At 45.5% G+C, this 13,629-nt stretch overlaps 1 protein-coding gene across 14 annotated transcripts in view; it reads left to right on the top strand.

Annotated features, from left to right (window-relative positions):
* Nucleotides 1-13,629, top strand: part of USP54 (ubiquitin specific peptidase 54) — a 131,128-nt gene that overhangs the window by 154 nt on the left and 117,345 nt on the right. For 9 of the 14 annotated variants that reach the window (XM_062214123.1, XM_062214118.1, XM_062214127.1 and 6 more), the window contains exon 2: nt 8,522-8,872. The exons of 2 other annotated variants lie outside the window; for them this stretch is intronic. The gene's annotated coding sequence lies outside the window, so the exon portion shown is untranslated. Of the gene's footprint in view, nt 1-70; nt 93-8,521; nt 8,877-13,629 lie in introns of those variants that run through there. 3 more of the 14 variants (XM_062214124.1, XM_062214120.1, XM_062214122.1) reach the window with 2 other exon arrangements.

The raw sequence follows: 13,629 nt of genomic DNA, 5'->3' as shown, positions 1-13,629 counted from the left end.
GGGGGAGAGCTCCCGGGGACGGTGTGGGGAAGGTCGGGTCGCTGGGGAGTGGAGCGGAGTGTGACGCGCGGGGAAGGACCCAGGTCCCGTAGGTAAAGGGACCGGGCGCCGGTCTGCTCTGGGGCGTGCGGGGAGGGCTGGAGCTCCTGCGAGGTCCAGGGGAGGGACCCGGGGGTAGAGGGGCGCGAGGGGAGTGGGGCCGCATCGTGGAGGGGGGGTATGTGTTGGGAGCAGGAGGTTTCCTGGGACTTGGAACTAGATAAGGGGACCCTGCTACGTTGGGGAAGAAGTGGGAAGAAACGGGGTACAGCGAGGAGGAGGATGTGCTGATTGAATGGGAGCACAGAGGTTGGGCCCAGTTTGTTTTTCGCTGGTTGGGGAGCTCGAGTGGAGGGGAGAGAGGATCAGACCCTTGCAGCCCCCCTCAGGTTCCGCCTGAGGCTGGCCGGGCACTGCGCGCCAGGACCTGTCTCCTCCATGGCGTGGCGGGAATGGTGGCGTCCCGAACCCTCCTCGCTTCCCTTCCTTCCCTCATTCCAAAAGAGATACCCCTGTGGTCGCTCTGGCAGAGGAATGAGAGTCCCGGGGAACTAGTGTTAGTTGGGCAGAGAGACCGAGAGTGGGATCATGAATGATCGCTGCTGTAAAATAAAGCGGGGGTGGGGGCGGGAGAACAATTCTTGAGGAAAAAAAAAAAAAAAAAAAACACACCACAAAACCAAAACACTAAGGTGTGCTTCCTCTACTGTGTACTGAATTGGGAGAAGGGGGTGTGTGCTAAGATCGCGGTTCTTCCCGGATTCATTCAAGTGCGGAACTCCTTTACAGTGTACTTAGGGAATTATGTATGCAGTGTAAAAATCAGTTTAGATAATGTAGTGAAATAATGTGCAGTATGACACTTAAATCCTCCACCAACGTAACTGAAAAACCAAGAAAAGTGTTTCTACTGCGGCAGCAGGCTCAACCCTAAAACGAGAAATAGTTTTGGTTACTTGGATATAAAACCTTGGGTTCCCAAAGTGTCCCTTTTCGGGTTATTTGCCTTTTAAGAAATCAGGTTTTATTTTAGGGGACAGAGCAAGCTTTGAATGTCAATTTTTTTGTGGAAATAAAATGAGTCCCAGGAATTGAAATCATTGGAAGAGGAAAACATGTGGTCTCTTAGCTTCAAAGACTGTTTTCTGGGGATGGGTTTGGAACACTTTGCTGGTTAACTCTTATTTCTAGTGGAAACTAAAGCTTTAAGGCAGGCACAAAATAATTTATTCATTTCCCATTTATAAACTCAAGCTTTCTGACCATTGGTTTCTCTATCATTTGTAGGTAAATTTGCAAGGGATAACCCCTCTTTTGATTATGTAACTGGGTTTTTCCATGGTGAGGTTCACAAATTCATTAATTAGAATAATGGCTTTTAAATCCTTCTTTAGCTTGCTTAGATGTGGTTAGTTATTGAACTCATTTATTTGATACGTGTTAAAGTAAAACTTTTAATTTGTAATGTTAGTAGCCAAGCTTTAAAGTAGAGGTGATTTTCTGAGGCAAGAATAAAGCTTTGCTTAGTGGTTGGATTAAAAAAAATTCTGCATAAAGCCAACAACAAGCTTTAAACTGAATTTCTACTATGTATAGAGTACTATGTGAGGCATTTCACAGAAAAAATTAGATTAATTCACTTATCCATCCAACAAACATTTACTGAGGTTTGCTTTGTGTTTGAAATACAAATATTGGTAAAACTTGATCTCTTCATTGGAATTGCAGACTGTAGGAGGGGAGACTGATAGGAAAACAAATTATTACATTGTGTTAAGTACAGTGTTTAACTTTGGGGTATGAGACAGGGTTCTGGCTCTGAGGAATTACATAGTAGTTAGGAAGAAAGAATTTTAAAACTTGCAAATTATTAAGCAACTTCTATACTGTGTTGCATTAATAAAACACTTAGTTTCTCAGAAATGATAAAAGAAATTTTTAAGGAAAAATTCACTAGACAGTTATAATTATTTATTTATTTATGTTTTAAAGATTTATTTACTTGAAAGAGTTACATAGAGAGAGAAGGAGAGGCAGAGAGAGAGAGAGAGAGAGAGAGAGAGAGAGAGAGTCTTCCATCCGCTGGTTCACTCCCTAGCTGGCCGATACGGCTGGAGCTGTGCCAATACGAAGCCAGGAGCCAGGAGCTTCTTTCAGGTCTCCCATGTGGATGCAGGGGCTCAAGGACTTGGGCCATCCTCCACTGCTTTCCCTGGCCATACTAGAGAGCTGGATCAGATGTGAAGCAGCCAGGACTCGAACCAGCGCCCATATGGGATGCAAGAACTGAAGGTGGTAACCTTTACCTGTTAAGCCACAGTGCCGGCCCCAGTTAAAATTTTTTTTAAAAGATATATTTATTTTATTTGAAAGGCAGAATTATAGAGGCAGGGGTGGGGGGAGAGGGAGAAGAGGGAGAGGGAGAGAGGTCTTCCATCCATTGGTTCACTCCCCAAATGGCCACAACGTCTGGCCTAAGCTGAGCCAGTCTGAAGCCAGGAGCCTGGAGCTTCTTCCAGGTCTCTGATGCAGAGGCCCAAGCACTTGCGCCATTCTCTGTTGCTTTCCCAGGCCATAGCAAAGAGCTGGATCAGAAGTGGAGCAGCTGGTACTCAAACCCACGCCTATATGGGATGCTGGCAGTGACTTTACCTGCTAGCCACAGTGCTGGTACCATTCATAATTTAATAGTCTTTTTTAGTACTCTTTAAAATAAATGTCATAGGGAAAGCATTTGGCCTGTTAGTTAATGTGGATTAAGATGTTCGCATCCCACATTAGGGTATCTGCATTTAATATCCAGCTCTGCTCCTGACTCCAGCTTCCTGCTAAAGGAGGCCCCAGGAGGCAGCAGTTAGCAGTCTTGGCCTAAATAATTGGTTGCCTGTTACTTATTTGGGAGACCTTGATTGTGTTCCTGGCTCCCAGCTTCAGCCCCAGCTCCATCCAGTCCTAGCCATTGTGGGCATTTGTGGAGTGTACCAGCAGATTGGAGCTCTCTGTCTCTCAGCCTTTTCAATAAATAAATAAAAATTTTTAAAAAAGTAAGCATCACAACGTTCTTAAGTTAATAATAGCTAATATTCATTGAATGATTATTAATGTGCCATGCTCATTGTCTCATTTTATCTTTACAAAAACACTATGCAGCTGATACTAGTACCTTAATTTTTTTCTCAGTGACAGAGGAGAGACAGATCTTCCATCTACTTGTTCACTTATCAAATGCCCACAACAACCAGGGCTAGGCCAGGCCAAAGACAGGAGCGAAGTGCTCCAGTCAGGTTTCATTTATGAATGATAGGGACCCAAGTACTTGAGCCATAATCTGCTGCCTCCTCAGGTGTTCATTAAAAGGATGCTGAGTGGGAAGTGGACGTGAAACTTGATTCCAGGCCCTCTGATAGGGTATGCAGACATCCAAAGTGGCACCTTACCCTATGCACAGCGCCTACTGCTAATACCTTAATTTTATTTTATTTAATTTTTAAAGATTTTATAATTTATTTATTTGAGAGGTAAAGACAGTGAGAGGGAGAGACACACCCTGAATGGCCACAGTGGCCAGAGCTGAGCTGATCTGAAGCCAGTAGCCAGGAGCTGGAAGCTTCTTCTGGGTCTCCCACGTGGGTGCAGGGGCCCAAGCACTTGGGCCATCTTCTGCTGCTTTCCCAGGCCATAGCAGAGAGCTGGATCAGAAGTGGAGCAGCCAGGACTTGAACTGGCGCCCACATGGCATGTCCGTGCTGCAAGGCAGAGGCTTAGACCACTATGCCACAGTGCTGGCCCCTACCTTAAAAGGAGAAAACTGAGGCTTAAAACATTAAGGAAGTTGCTGAAGATCACAGGACTAGTAAATGGCAAATTAGGGATTGGAATTAGAAATTTCTGTGGTTATAAAAAAATAAGAAAGGGGCAGACCTTGGGCTTAGGTTAAGATTCTGTTTAGGATGCCTACATCCGGTATCCAAGTGCTTGGGTTCAGGTCCCACTTATGCACCTGACTGCGGCTTCCTGCTAATGGACATTCAGGAGGCAGCAGGTAATGGCTTAAGTACTTGAGTCTCATTCATGTAGGAGATCCTGGGATACTCAGGTTGAGTTGCCTAGTCCAGCCCTAGTTGTTGTGAGAGCATTTGGGGAGTGGACCAATAGACGGGAGAGTCTACTCTAACTTTCTCTCTTTGCTTCTTTCTGTCTCTTAAATAAATGAATAAAAATTAAAACTTGAAAAGTTTATGGAAAAATGGACTTAACTAGTTTAATTAATTAATTAATTAATTTTATTGGAAAGGTAAAATTTCAGAGAGGCAGAGGCAGAGGCAGAGGCAGAGGCAGAGAGAGGTCTTCCATTTGCTGGTTTACTCCCAAATGGCCATAACAGCTGAGCTGGGCCAATCCGAAGCCAAGAGCCAGGAGCCCGCTCTGGGTCTCCCACATGGGTTGCAGGGACCCAGGAACTTGGGCCATCTTCTGCTTTCTCAGATGATAGCAGAGAGCTAGATCAGAACTGGAGCAGATGGGACTTGAAACTGGCGCCCATATGCGATACTGGCACTATAGGCAGTGGCTTTTAACTGCTATGCACAGCACCGGCCCCGGAATGAAATGTTTAAAAAAAAAAAAACTAAGATTCCTTTCTATTTTTTTTATTATTATTTTTTTTTGACAGGCAGAGTGGACAGTGAGAGAGAGAGAGAGAGACAGAGAGAAAGGTCTTCCTTTTGCTGTTGGTTCACCCTCCAATGGCCACCGTGGTCGGCGCGCCGCGCTGATCTGAAGGCAGGAGCCAGGTGCTTCTCCTGGTCTCCCATGGGGTGCAGGGCCCAAGCACTTGGGCCATCCTCCACTGCACTCCCTGGCCACAGCAGAGAGCTGGCCTGGAAGAGGAGCAACTGGGACAGAATCCGGCGCCCCGACCGGGACTAGAACCCGGTGTGCCGGCGTCGCAAGGCAGAGGATTAGCCTATTGAGTTGCAGTGCCGGCCTTCCTTTCTATTTTTTTTTTTTTTTAATTATTTATTTGAGAGGAAGAGTTACAGAGAGAGGGAGAGACAGAGAGGAAGGTCTTCCATCCGCTGGTTCACTCCTCAAATGGCCACAACAGCAGGACCTGGGCTGATCCGAAGCCAGGAACCTCCTCCAAGTCTCCTAAGCTTGGATTATCTTCCAGTGCTTTCCCAGGCCTTGGCAAAGAGCTGAATCGGAAGAGGAGCAGCCAGGACCTGACTGGCACTCACATGGGATGCTGGCGCCACAAGCAGAGGCTTAGCCCACTACACTATAGCGTTAGCCTGGAAAGATTCCTTTGTTTTGCAGGGAGAAACCTTGTAATGGTGGAAGGTTGGGAGATGGTCAAAGTAAAATTAGGAGACCAAAATTCAGGTAGTAGCTATTGAGAGTATAAATTTATGGTTAGGGGTATATCTGTTTTTTATTCATAGATCTCTCTCTCAAATGTTTACACTACATATGGAAAGCTAATTGGAACATTACTATGATGCTAAACATAAGGTTTTATTATACAGAGAACTGAGTAAATTGCCATATTCATGCTGTGTATAATTGTATAGGGAGCTATACTAGGGAAAATAGTTGTGACATGCAATTGTTAACATTTATGAGCTTCCAGAAAGTGGTTACTTTAGTAGTAGAAATGATTATCTATGTTCATTTATAGGAAAAATGTTACTTCAATATACTTCAAGGCATTTAGTCAAATCTTTTTTTTTTTTTTTTTTTTTTTTTTTGAGAAGCAGAGACACAGAGAAAAAGCTCTCACCAGCTGGTTTACTTACCATACACTTGCAAGGGCTGAGGCTGGAGCCACGGGGTGGGAACTCAGTCCAGATCTGTTAGAAAGAGTGTGACAGTAATTCCAATCACATAAGCCATCATTGCTGCTTCCCAGGGTCTGTATTAGCAGGGAGCTGGAGTCAGGAATTCGAGCCTGGAATCAAATCCAGGCATTGTAATATGGGATGTGGTTTCCTTAACTGTTAAGCTTAAATATATGCTTTATTAACCTTGAATGAGAGAGAGAGAGACAGAGATTATCCATTTGATGGTGAACTCCCCAAATGTCTGCAACATCCAGGCCTAGGCCAGATTGCATCCAGGAGCCAGGATCAACCTGGGTCTCCTGTGTGAGTGACAGGGACTTAAGTACTTCAACTGGTGTCTTTCCAGGGTGCAAATTAGCAGGAAGCTTGATCAGAAGTGGAGCTAGAACTTGGATCAGGCATTCCAATATGGGATGTGGGGTTTCCGAGGTGGGTTTTATTTATTTATTTATTTATTTATTTATTTAAATTGAAAGAGTTATAGAGAGAGGTAGAGACAGAGAGGTCTTCCATCTGCTAGTTCAGTTCCAAAATGGCCCCAATATCCAGAGCTGAGCCAATCTGAAGCCAAGAGCCAGGAGCTTCTTCCTGGTCTCCCACGCGGGTGCAGGGGCCCAGGCACTTGAGCTGTCATCTACTGCTTTCCCAAGGCCATAACAGAGAGCTGGATAGGAAGTGGAGCAGCCGGGACTCAAACTGGCACCCATATAGGATGCCAGTACTGTAGGCTAGGGCTTTAACCCACTGTGCCACAGGGCCAACCCCCTAAGGTAGGTTTTAAGTGCAATACCAAACACGCCTGCCCCAACTTGGTGAATTTTTAAATGACTTGCTCAAAGTCACATAGCTGCAAATGCTGCAACGTCCTGATTTCTCATTAAGTGTTCCTTTTATTGTCCCATATTGTCAAATTTTATATAATAATTGTAAAAGAGTTATAGATGCTCTCTGCTAATACTGGGAAACCAGTTTTGTCAGGAGGTTATCAATAGATGACAGTATAAACTGATAACTTGTTTTCTTTACATTGTACTTATACTTTCTACTTATATTTAAGATAAATGTATTCAGTTACTTTATTCTAGTGATTCTGTATTGATTTGCTCTATTTCATTTTTCGGTATCAGTTGTATTGCTGGGCCATTTAAAAAAAGTTTATTTTCTTCCACTTGAAAGCAGGGTGCGGCCGGCACTGCGGCTCACTAGGCTAATCCTCCGCCTGTGGTGCGGGCACACCAGGTTCTAGTCCCGGTTGGGACGCCGGATTCTATCCCGGTTGCCCCTCTTCCAGGCCAGCTCTCTGATATGGCCCGGGAAGGCAGTGGAGGATGGCTCAAGTGCTTGGGCCCTGCACCCGCATGGGAGACCAGGAGAAGCACCTGGCTCCTGGCTTCGGATCAGCGAAGTATGCTGGCCGTAGCGCGCCAGCCGTGGTGGCCATTGGAGGGTGAACCGACGGTAAAGGAAGACCTTTCTCTCTGTCTCTCTCTCTTTCACTGTCCACTCTGCCTGTCAAAAAAGAAAAAAAAAAGAAAAAAAAAAAAAAGAAAGTGGAATGACAGAAAAAGAAATAGTGAAAGAGAAAGAGAAATTTTCCACCTACTGGTTCACTCCCCAAAGGCCAGCGAAAGTCAAGGTCAGGCCAGGCTGAAGCCAGGAACTTGGAACTCCATCTGGGCCTGCCATGTGTGTAGCAGGGGCACAAGCACTTGAAACATCATCTGCTGCCTCCCAGAATATTATAGCAGGAAGCCAATTCAGACATGGAGCAACCAAGATTCCAACTGTCACTCTTTTATGGGATGTGAGCATCCCAAGCAGTATCTTAACCTGCTATGACACAATGCCTGCCCCTGCTGGGCTATTTTAATAAATAATTATCTCTCTCACTTTTTTCTTAAGTAGGGGAGTACAACTATGTTGTAATGCATACTACTCTTCTTTTGAACAGGCAGAGTTAGACAGTGAGAGAGAGAGAGACAGAGAGAAAGGTCTTCCTTTTCCGTTGGTTCACCCCCCAAGTGGCCACTACAGCCGGCGCACTTCACTGATCTGAAGCCGGGAGCCAGGTGGTTCCTCCTGGTCTCCCATGAGGGTGCAGGGCCCAAGCACTTGGGCCATCCTCCACTGCATTCCCGGGCCACAACAGAGAGCTGGACTGGAAGAGGGGCAACCGGGACAGAATCCGGTGCCCCGACCGGGACTAGAACCTGGTGTGCCGGCGCCACAAGGCATAGGATTAGCCTATTAAGCCGTGGCGCCGGCTCCATACATGCTATTCTTAAGAAATAAATGAAGGGCTGGTGCTGTGGTATAGTGGGTAAAGCTGCTGCTTGCAGTGCTGGCAATCCATATGGGTGCTAGTTTGAGTCCCGGCTGCTGCACTTCCAATCCACCTCTCTGCTATGGCCTGGGAAAGCAGTAGAAGATGGCTCAAGTCCTTGGGACCCTGCACCCATATGGGAGACTTGGAAGAAGCTCCTGGCTTCAGATCTGTGCAACTCTGGCTGTTTCAGCCAATTAGAGAGTGAACCAGCAGATGGAAGACCTCTCTCTCTCTCTCTTTCTCTGCCTCTCCTTTTCTCTCTGCTTAACTCTGACTTTCAAATAAAGAAGTAAATCTTTTTTTTTTTTGACAGAGTGGACAGTGAGAGAGAGAGAGAGACAGAAAAAGGTCTTCCTTTACCGTCGGTTCACCCTCCAATGGCCGTTGCAGCCGGTGCACTGCGCTGATCCGAAGCCAGGAGCCAGGTGCTTCTCCTGGTCTCCCATGCAGGTGCAGGGCCCAAGCACTTGGGCCATCCTCCACTGCACTCCTGGGCCATAGCAGAGAGCTGGACTGAAAGAAGAGCAACCGGGACAGAATCCAGTGCTCCCACCGGGACTAGCACCTGGTGTGCCGGCGCTGCAGGCGGAGGATTAGCCTATTGAGCCGCGGTGCCGGCCAAGAAGTAAATCTTTTAAAAAAAGAAAGAAATGCAGATTTGAAGGTGGGTAAGTGATGTAGTTTTTTCCATTCATTTGATTTTCTGCAGCATTCTCTCACCTGTATAGATTTTAGCAGCAATGGCACATAGGTACGAATATGATTTTTCTGTTTTTTACATCTTTTTTACTTTTAAAGATTTATTTTATTTATTTGAAAGACAGAGTTAGAGAGAGAGGTAGAGACAGAGAGAGAGGTCTTACATCCACTGGTCACTCCCCAGTTGGCTGCAATAGTCGGAGCTGTGCCGATCGAAGCCAGGAGCCAGGAGCTTCTTCCGGGTCTCCCACATGGGTGCAGGAGCCCAAGGACTTGGGCCATCTTCTACTGCTATCCCAGGCCATAGCAGAGAGCTGGATCGGAAGAGAAGTAGCCAGGACTAGAACTGGTACCTGTATGGGTTGCCGGCGCTTCAGGCTAGGGCGTTAGCCTCTGTGTCAAAGCACCGGCCCCTGTTTTTAATACCTTTTAACCAAGTGGTTTGAGTACCCATTTTTTTGCCACCATGTGGGTGGCAAGGTCTCAGATACTTGAGCCATCTTCTGCTACCTTCCCACAAAGTAAAGTAGCTGGGGTGCAAACTGGCATTGCCATGTGGGAAGCTGGTATCACAAAGGGTGGCTCAACCTGCTTTGCTACAATGCCAGTTCACTAAAAGAATACATAGTAATTAAGAGGTAAAAAAAATCACCCTCCCAGAAATAGTTTAAGTTTAAAGGGCTTTCTTTTAATCTTTTTAAAAAAAAATGCATTTATAATTTATATACTTATTTATATAGCTTGTTTTTTAAAGATTCATTTTATTTATTTGAAAGACAAAGTGAAAGAGAGAAGGAGAAACAGAGAAACAGAGACAGAGAGATAGAGAGATTTTCCATCCACTAGTTGACTCCCCAGATGGCTGCAACACCTGGGACTGAAGCCAGGAGTAAGAAACTCCACCCTGGTCTCCCATGTGGGTGGTAGGGGCCTGAACACCTGGGTCATTATCTACTAGAGCTGGGTAAGAAAGCAGAGCAGCTGGGACTTGAACCTGCACTCTGGTATGGGAAGCTAATATAGCAGACAGCAGCCGAACCTGCTGTGCCACAATGTGGGTTCCAGCTCATTTTTTTAAAAGATTGATTTATTTGAAATGGAGAGGGAGGGAGAGAAAGAGAGAGAGAGAAAGGAAGGAAGGAAGGAAGGAAGGAAGGAAGGAAGGAAAGATGAATGGAAGGAAGGAAGTAGAGAAAGCTACTGCTGGTTCAGTCCCCAAATGGTCGCAACAGTCAAGGCTGCACTAGGCAGAACCAGGAACCAGGAATTCCATTATGGTTTTCTACTTAGGTGGCAGGGCCCCAAGCATCTGGGGCATCTTTCTGCTGCCTTCTCAGGCACATTAGCGGGAAGCTGGATTGAGAGAAGAGTAGCTAGAATACACTAGAACATATGCATTTGCATATGCATTTTATTTGAAAGAGAAAGAGAGAAGGAGATATCTTCTGGTTCATTCCTCATCATCTGCTGTCTTTCCAAGTATATTAGTAGGAAGCTAGATCAGAAGTAGAGTAACTGGGACTGAAAGTGGTTCTCCATTATGGAATGTCAGCTTAACCTGCTGTCTCACAAGATCTGCCCCATTGATTTTTTTTTTTTTTAATATCTATTTATTTTCAAAGAGTTACAGAGAGGGAGAGATACAGAAAGAGAGATCTTCCAACTGCTGGCTTGCTCCTCAGATGACAACAATAACCAGCGCTGGGCCAGGCCAAGCCAGGAGCCAAGAGCTTCATCCAGGTCTCCCCCATGGGTGCTAGGAGGCCAAGCACTCAAGAAGTCTTTCATTGCTTTCCCCAGAGCATTAGCAGGAAGCTGGATAGGAAGTGAAGCAGCCGAGACATGAACCAGCGCCCAAATGGGTGCCAGAACTGCAAGCAGCAGCTTTATCCTCTATTCAACAATGCCTGTCCCATATTATCTTGACAAAGCAAAATTCTAAGGTATTGGAATTCTTTAAATTGGGGTGGACATTGTGGCAAAGCAGGTGAAGCCACCTCCTGTAATGTGATGAACCATATGGGCACCGGTTTGAGACCTGGTTGCTCCACTTCCAATCCAGCTCCCTGCTACTGGCATGGGAAAAACAGCCGAAAATGCCCTAATACCCCAAGTGTTTGGGCCCCTGCCACCTCTGTGGGAGGCCTGGGTGGAGTTCCTGGCTGCAGCCTGGCCCAGTCCTAGCTGTTGCAGTCATTTGGGATGTGAACCAGTGGATGGAAGATCTCTCTCTCTGTCTCTCCCTCTCTCTGTAACTCTGACTTTCAAATAAATAAAAAAAAATTTTTTTTTAAAGAATTCTTTATTTCTAGTCCAGGGGCTAGTATTGTGGTGTAGCAGTTAAAGCCACAGTGTGTGATGTTACATCCCATATCAGAGTGTCATTTCGAGTCCTGGTTGCTCCACTTCTGATCCAGTTTCCTGCTAATAGACTGGGGAAACAGTAGAAGATAGACACTGTTATCTAACACGGATCTAATTAGGTTAGGGGTAAGAGAACCTACAGCTTACACAGTTGTGTTGTACTTGATATGCTTCCCTCCCTTTCTGCAAACACAGTTCCTAGGCTCTGAGAATCAAGGCTGTTTTATTTATTTACTGTATAACTACCTTATTACAGGGTGCCTGGTACCATTGAATTGATTGATTGAAGGAATGAGTAGAGAGTGAATGAAGGAACAAATAAAGAGAATGAGAGACTATCTTTCACAGTATTTAAAAATAGTTTTAGTGACAAGCTGTGCTCTTTGAAGCCAGTCAGAATTCAGATCTCAGTCCTTTCACTTAAGACTTCTATGGGGGGGTGAGGGGGAGGGTGGCGCCGTGGCTCACTTGGTTAATCCTTCGCCTGCGGCACCGGCATCCCATATGGTCTCTGGGTTCTAGTCCTGGTTGCTCCTCTTCCAGTCCAGCTCTCTGCTGTGGCCCAGGAAGGCAGTGGAGGATGGCCCAAGTGCTTGGGCCCCTGCACCCACGTGGGAGACCTGGAAGAAGCTCCTGGCTCCTGGCTTTGGATTGGCGCAGCGCTGGCCATAGCAGTCATTTAGGGTGTGTGTGTGTGTGAACCAACGGAAGGAAGACTCTCTCTCACTGTTGATAACTCTTATCTGTCAGAAAAAAAAAAAAGTCTCTGGGAAGTTATGTGTATTACTAAATGTTTCTGAACCTCAGTCTTCATATCTGTGAAATTAGGTAGTAAGAACCCATGTGGGGTTGGGCCTTGTGACACAGAAGAGTTCAGCCACTGCTAGGGATACCCACATCCCATATTGGAATGCTGGTTCGTGTCCTGGCACCTCTGCTTCGGACACAGCTTCCTCCTGATACATCCTGGGAAGATAGCTGGTGATGCTTCACGTACTCAGGCTCCTGCCATCCACCTGGAAGACCTGGATGGAGTTCCAGGCTCCCGGTTTCTGCCTGGCTCAGCTGTGGCTGTTGTGGGCATTTGAACAGTGCATCAATGGATAGAAGATCTGTTTCTCTTTGTCATTCTGCCTTTAAGCAGAGGAAAATAGATAGACATTAAAAAAAATAAATTAAGGGAATCAATAGTTGTCAGTTCTTAGAATAGTAGCTATTATTTAATAGGCACTTAAATTTTAGTTTTTTGCTTCATTGAACTATTTTAATTGTTGAAAGATAGTGGTTGTAAAATTACTTTGTGAACTACATACAGTTATTTAAGATACTTTTTGTGTTTGTGTTAAAAACAAGCTAATTTTGACATTTTTGATTTAAGAGGGCTATAAAGGGATATGAGAAAATGGAGCAAGTTTGAATAACTTTTGTTGAATAGTACCATGTGCCAGGAACTACACTCAACACTTTACATGTAGTAGCCCATTTAATTCTTACAACAACAACCTAATGAAGCACATTTATTCCTCTGAAGGATTATTTCTTAATTTTTTAAATGTTTATCTCCACCCTTTCTGAATAAGCCTTAGGAATGGGGCTAATGTAACTTAACACAGACTGCAAATTTTCTGCAGAATATGACTCATAAATGATTTTATTTGTGAGCTATCATTCTTAGTATTTGGAGCTATGTTCTTTTTTTTATATATATATATAAGATTTATTTTATTTATTTGAAAGGCAAAGTTACATAGAAGCAGAGGCAGAGGAGAGAATAGTCTTCCATTTGTTGGTTCACTCCCCAAACGGCTGCAACAGCCAGAGCTGGGTGAACCGAAGCCAGGGGCCAGGAGCTAGGAGCTTCTTCCCGGTCTCCCACATGGGTGCAGGGGCCTAAGGACTTGGGCCATCTTCTACTGCTTTCCCAGGCCATAGCAGAGAGCTGGATTGGAAGTGGGGCAGCCAGGGACTCAAACTGGCATTGGATGTATAAGCTAAGTGTGCTTTCTGTTCCTCTACTTCCTGGCTTGCCCCTGATCATTCCTTTGCACATGCTCTGCCATTGCCAGCCTCTTCCAAATGCTAGATTAATAGGGCCACCTGATCTTGGAATGTGAATCTCCAAGCTGTAAGATTTATTTTATTTATTTGAAAGACAGAGTTACAGAGAGAGGTAGAGACAGAGAGAGAGGTCTTCCATCCGCTGGTTCACTCTCCAGATGGCCACAATGGCTTGGGCTGCGCAGATCCGAAGCCAGGAGCTTCTTCCGGGTCTCCCACAGGGGTGCAGGAGTTCAAGGACTTGGGCCATCTTCCACTGTTTTCCCAGGCCACAGCAGAGAGCTGGATTGGAAGAGGAGA

The sequence above is a fragment of the Lepus europaeus genome, chromosome 17 (genome assembly GCF_033115175.1).
Source record: "Lepus europaeus isolate LE1 chromosome 17, mLepTim1.pri, whole genome shotgun sequence".
In the NCBI taxonomy this organism is placed as follows: Eukaryota; Metazoa; Chordata; class Mammalia; order Lagomorpha; family Leporidae; genus Lepus; species Lepus europaeus.
The sequence above is the reverse complement of the archived record's forward strand: the minus strand, read 5'-3'. Positions and strand labels throughout refer to the sequence as shown.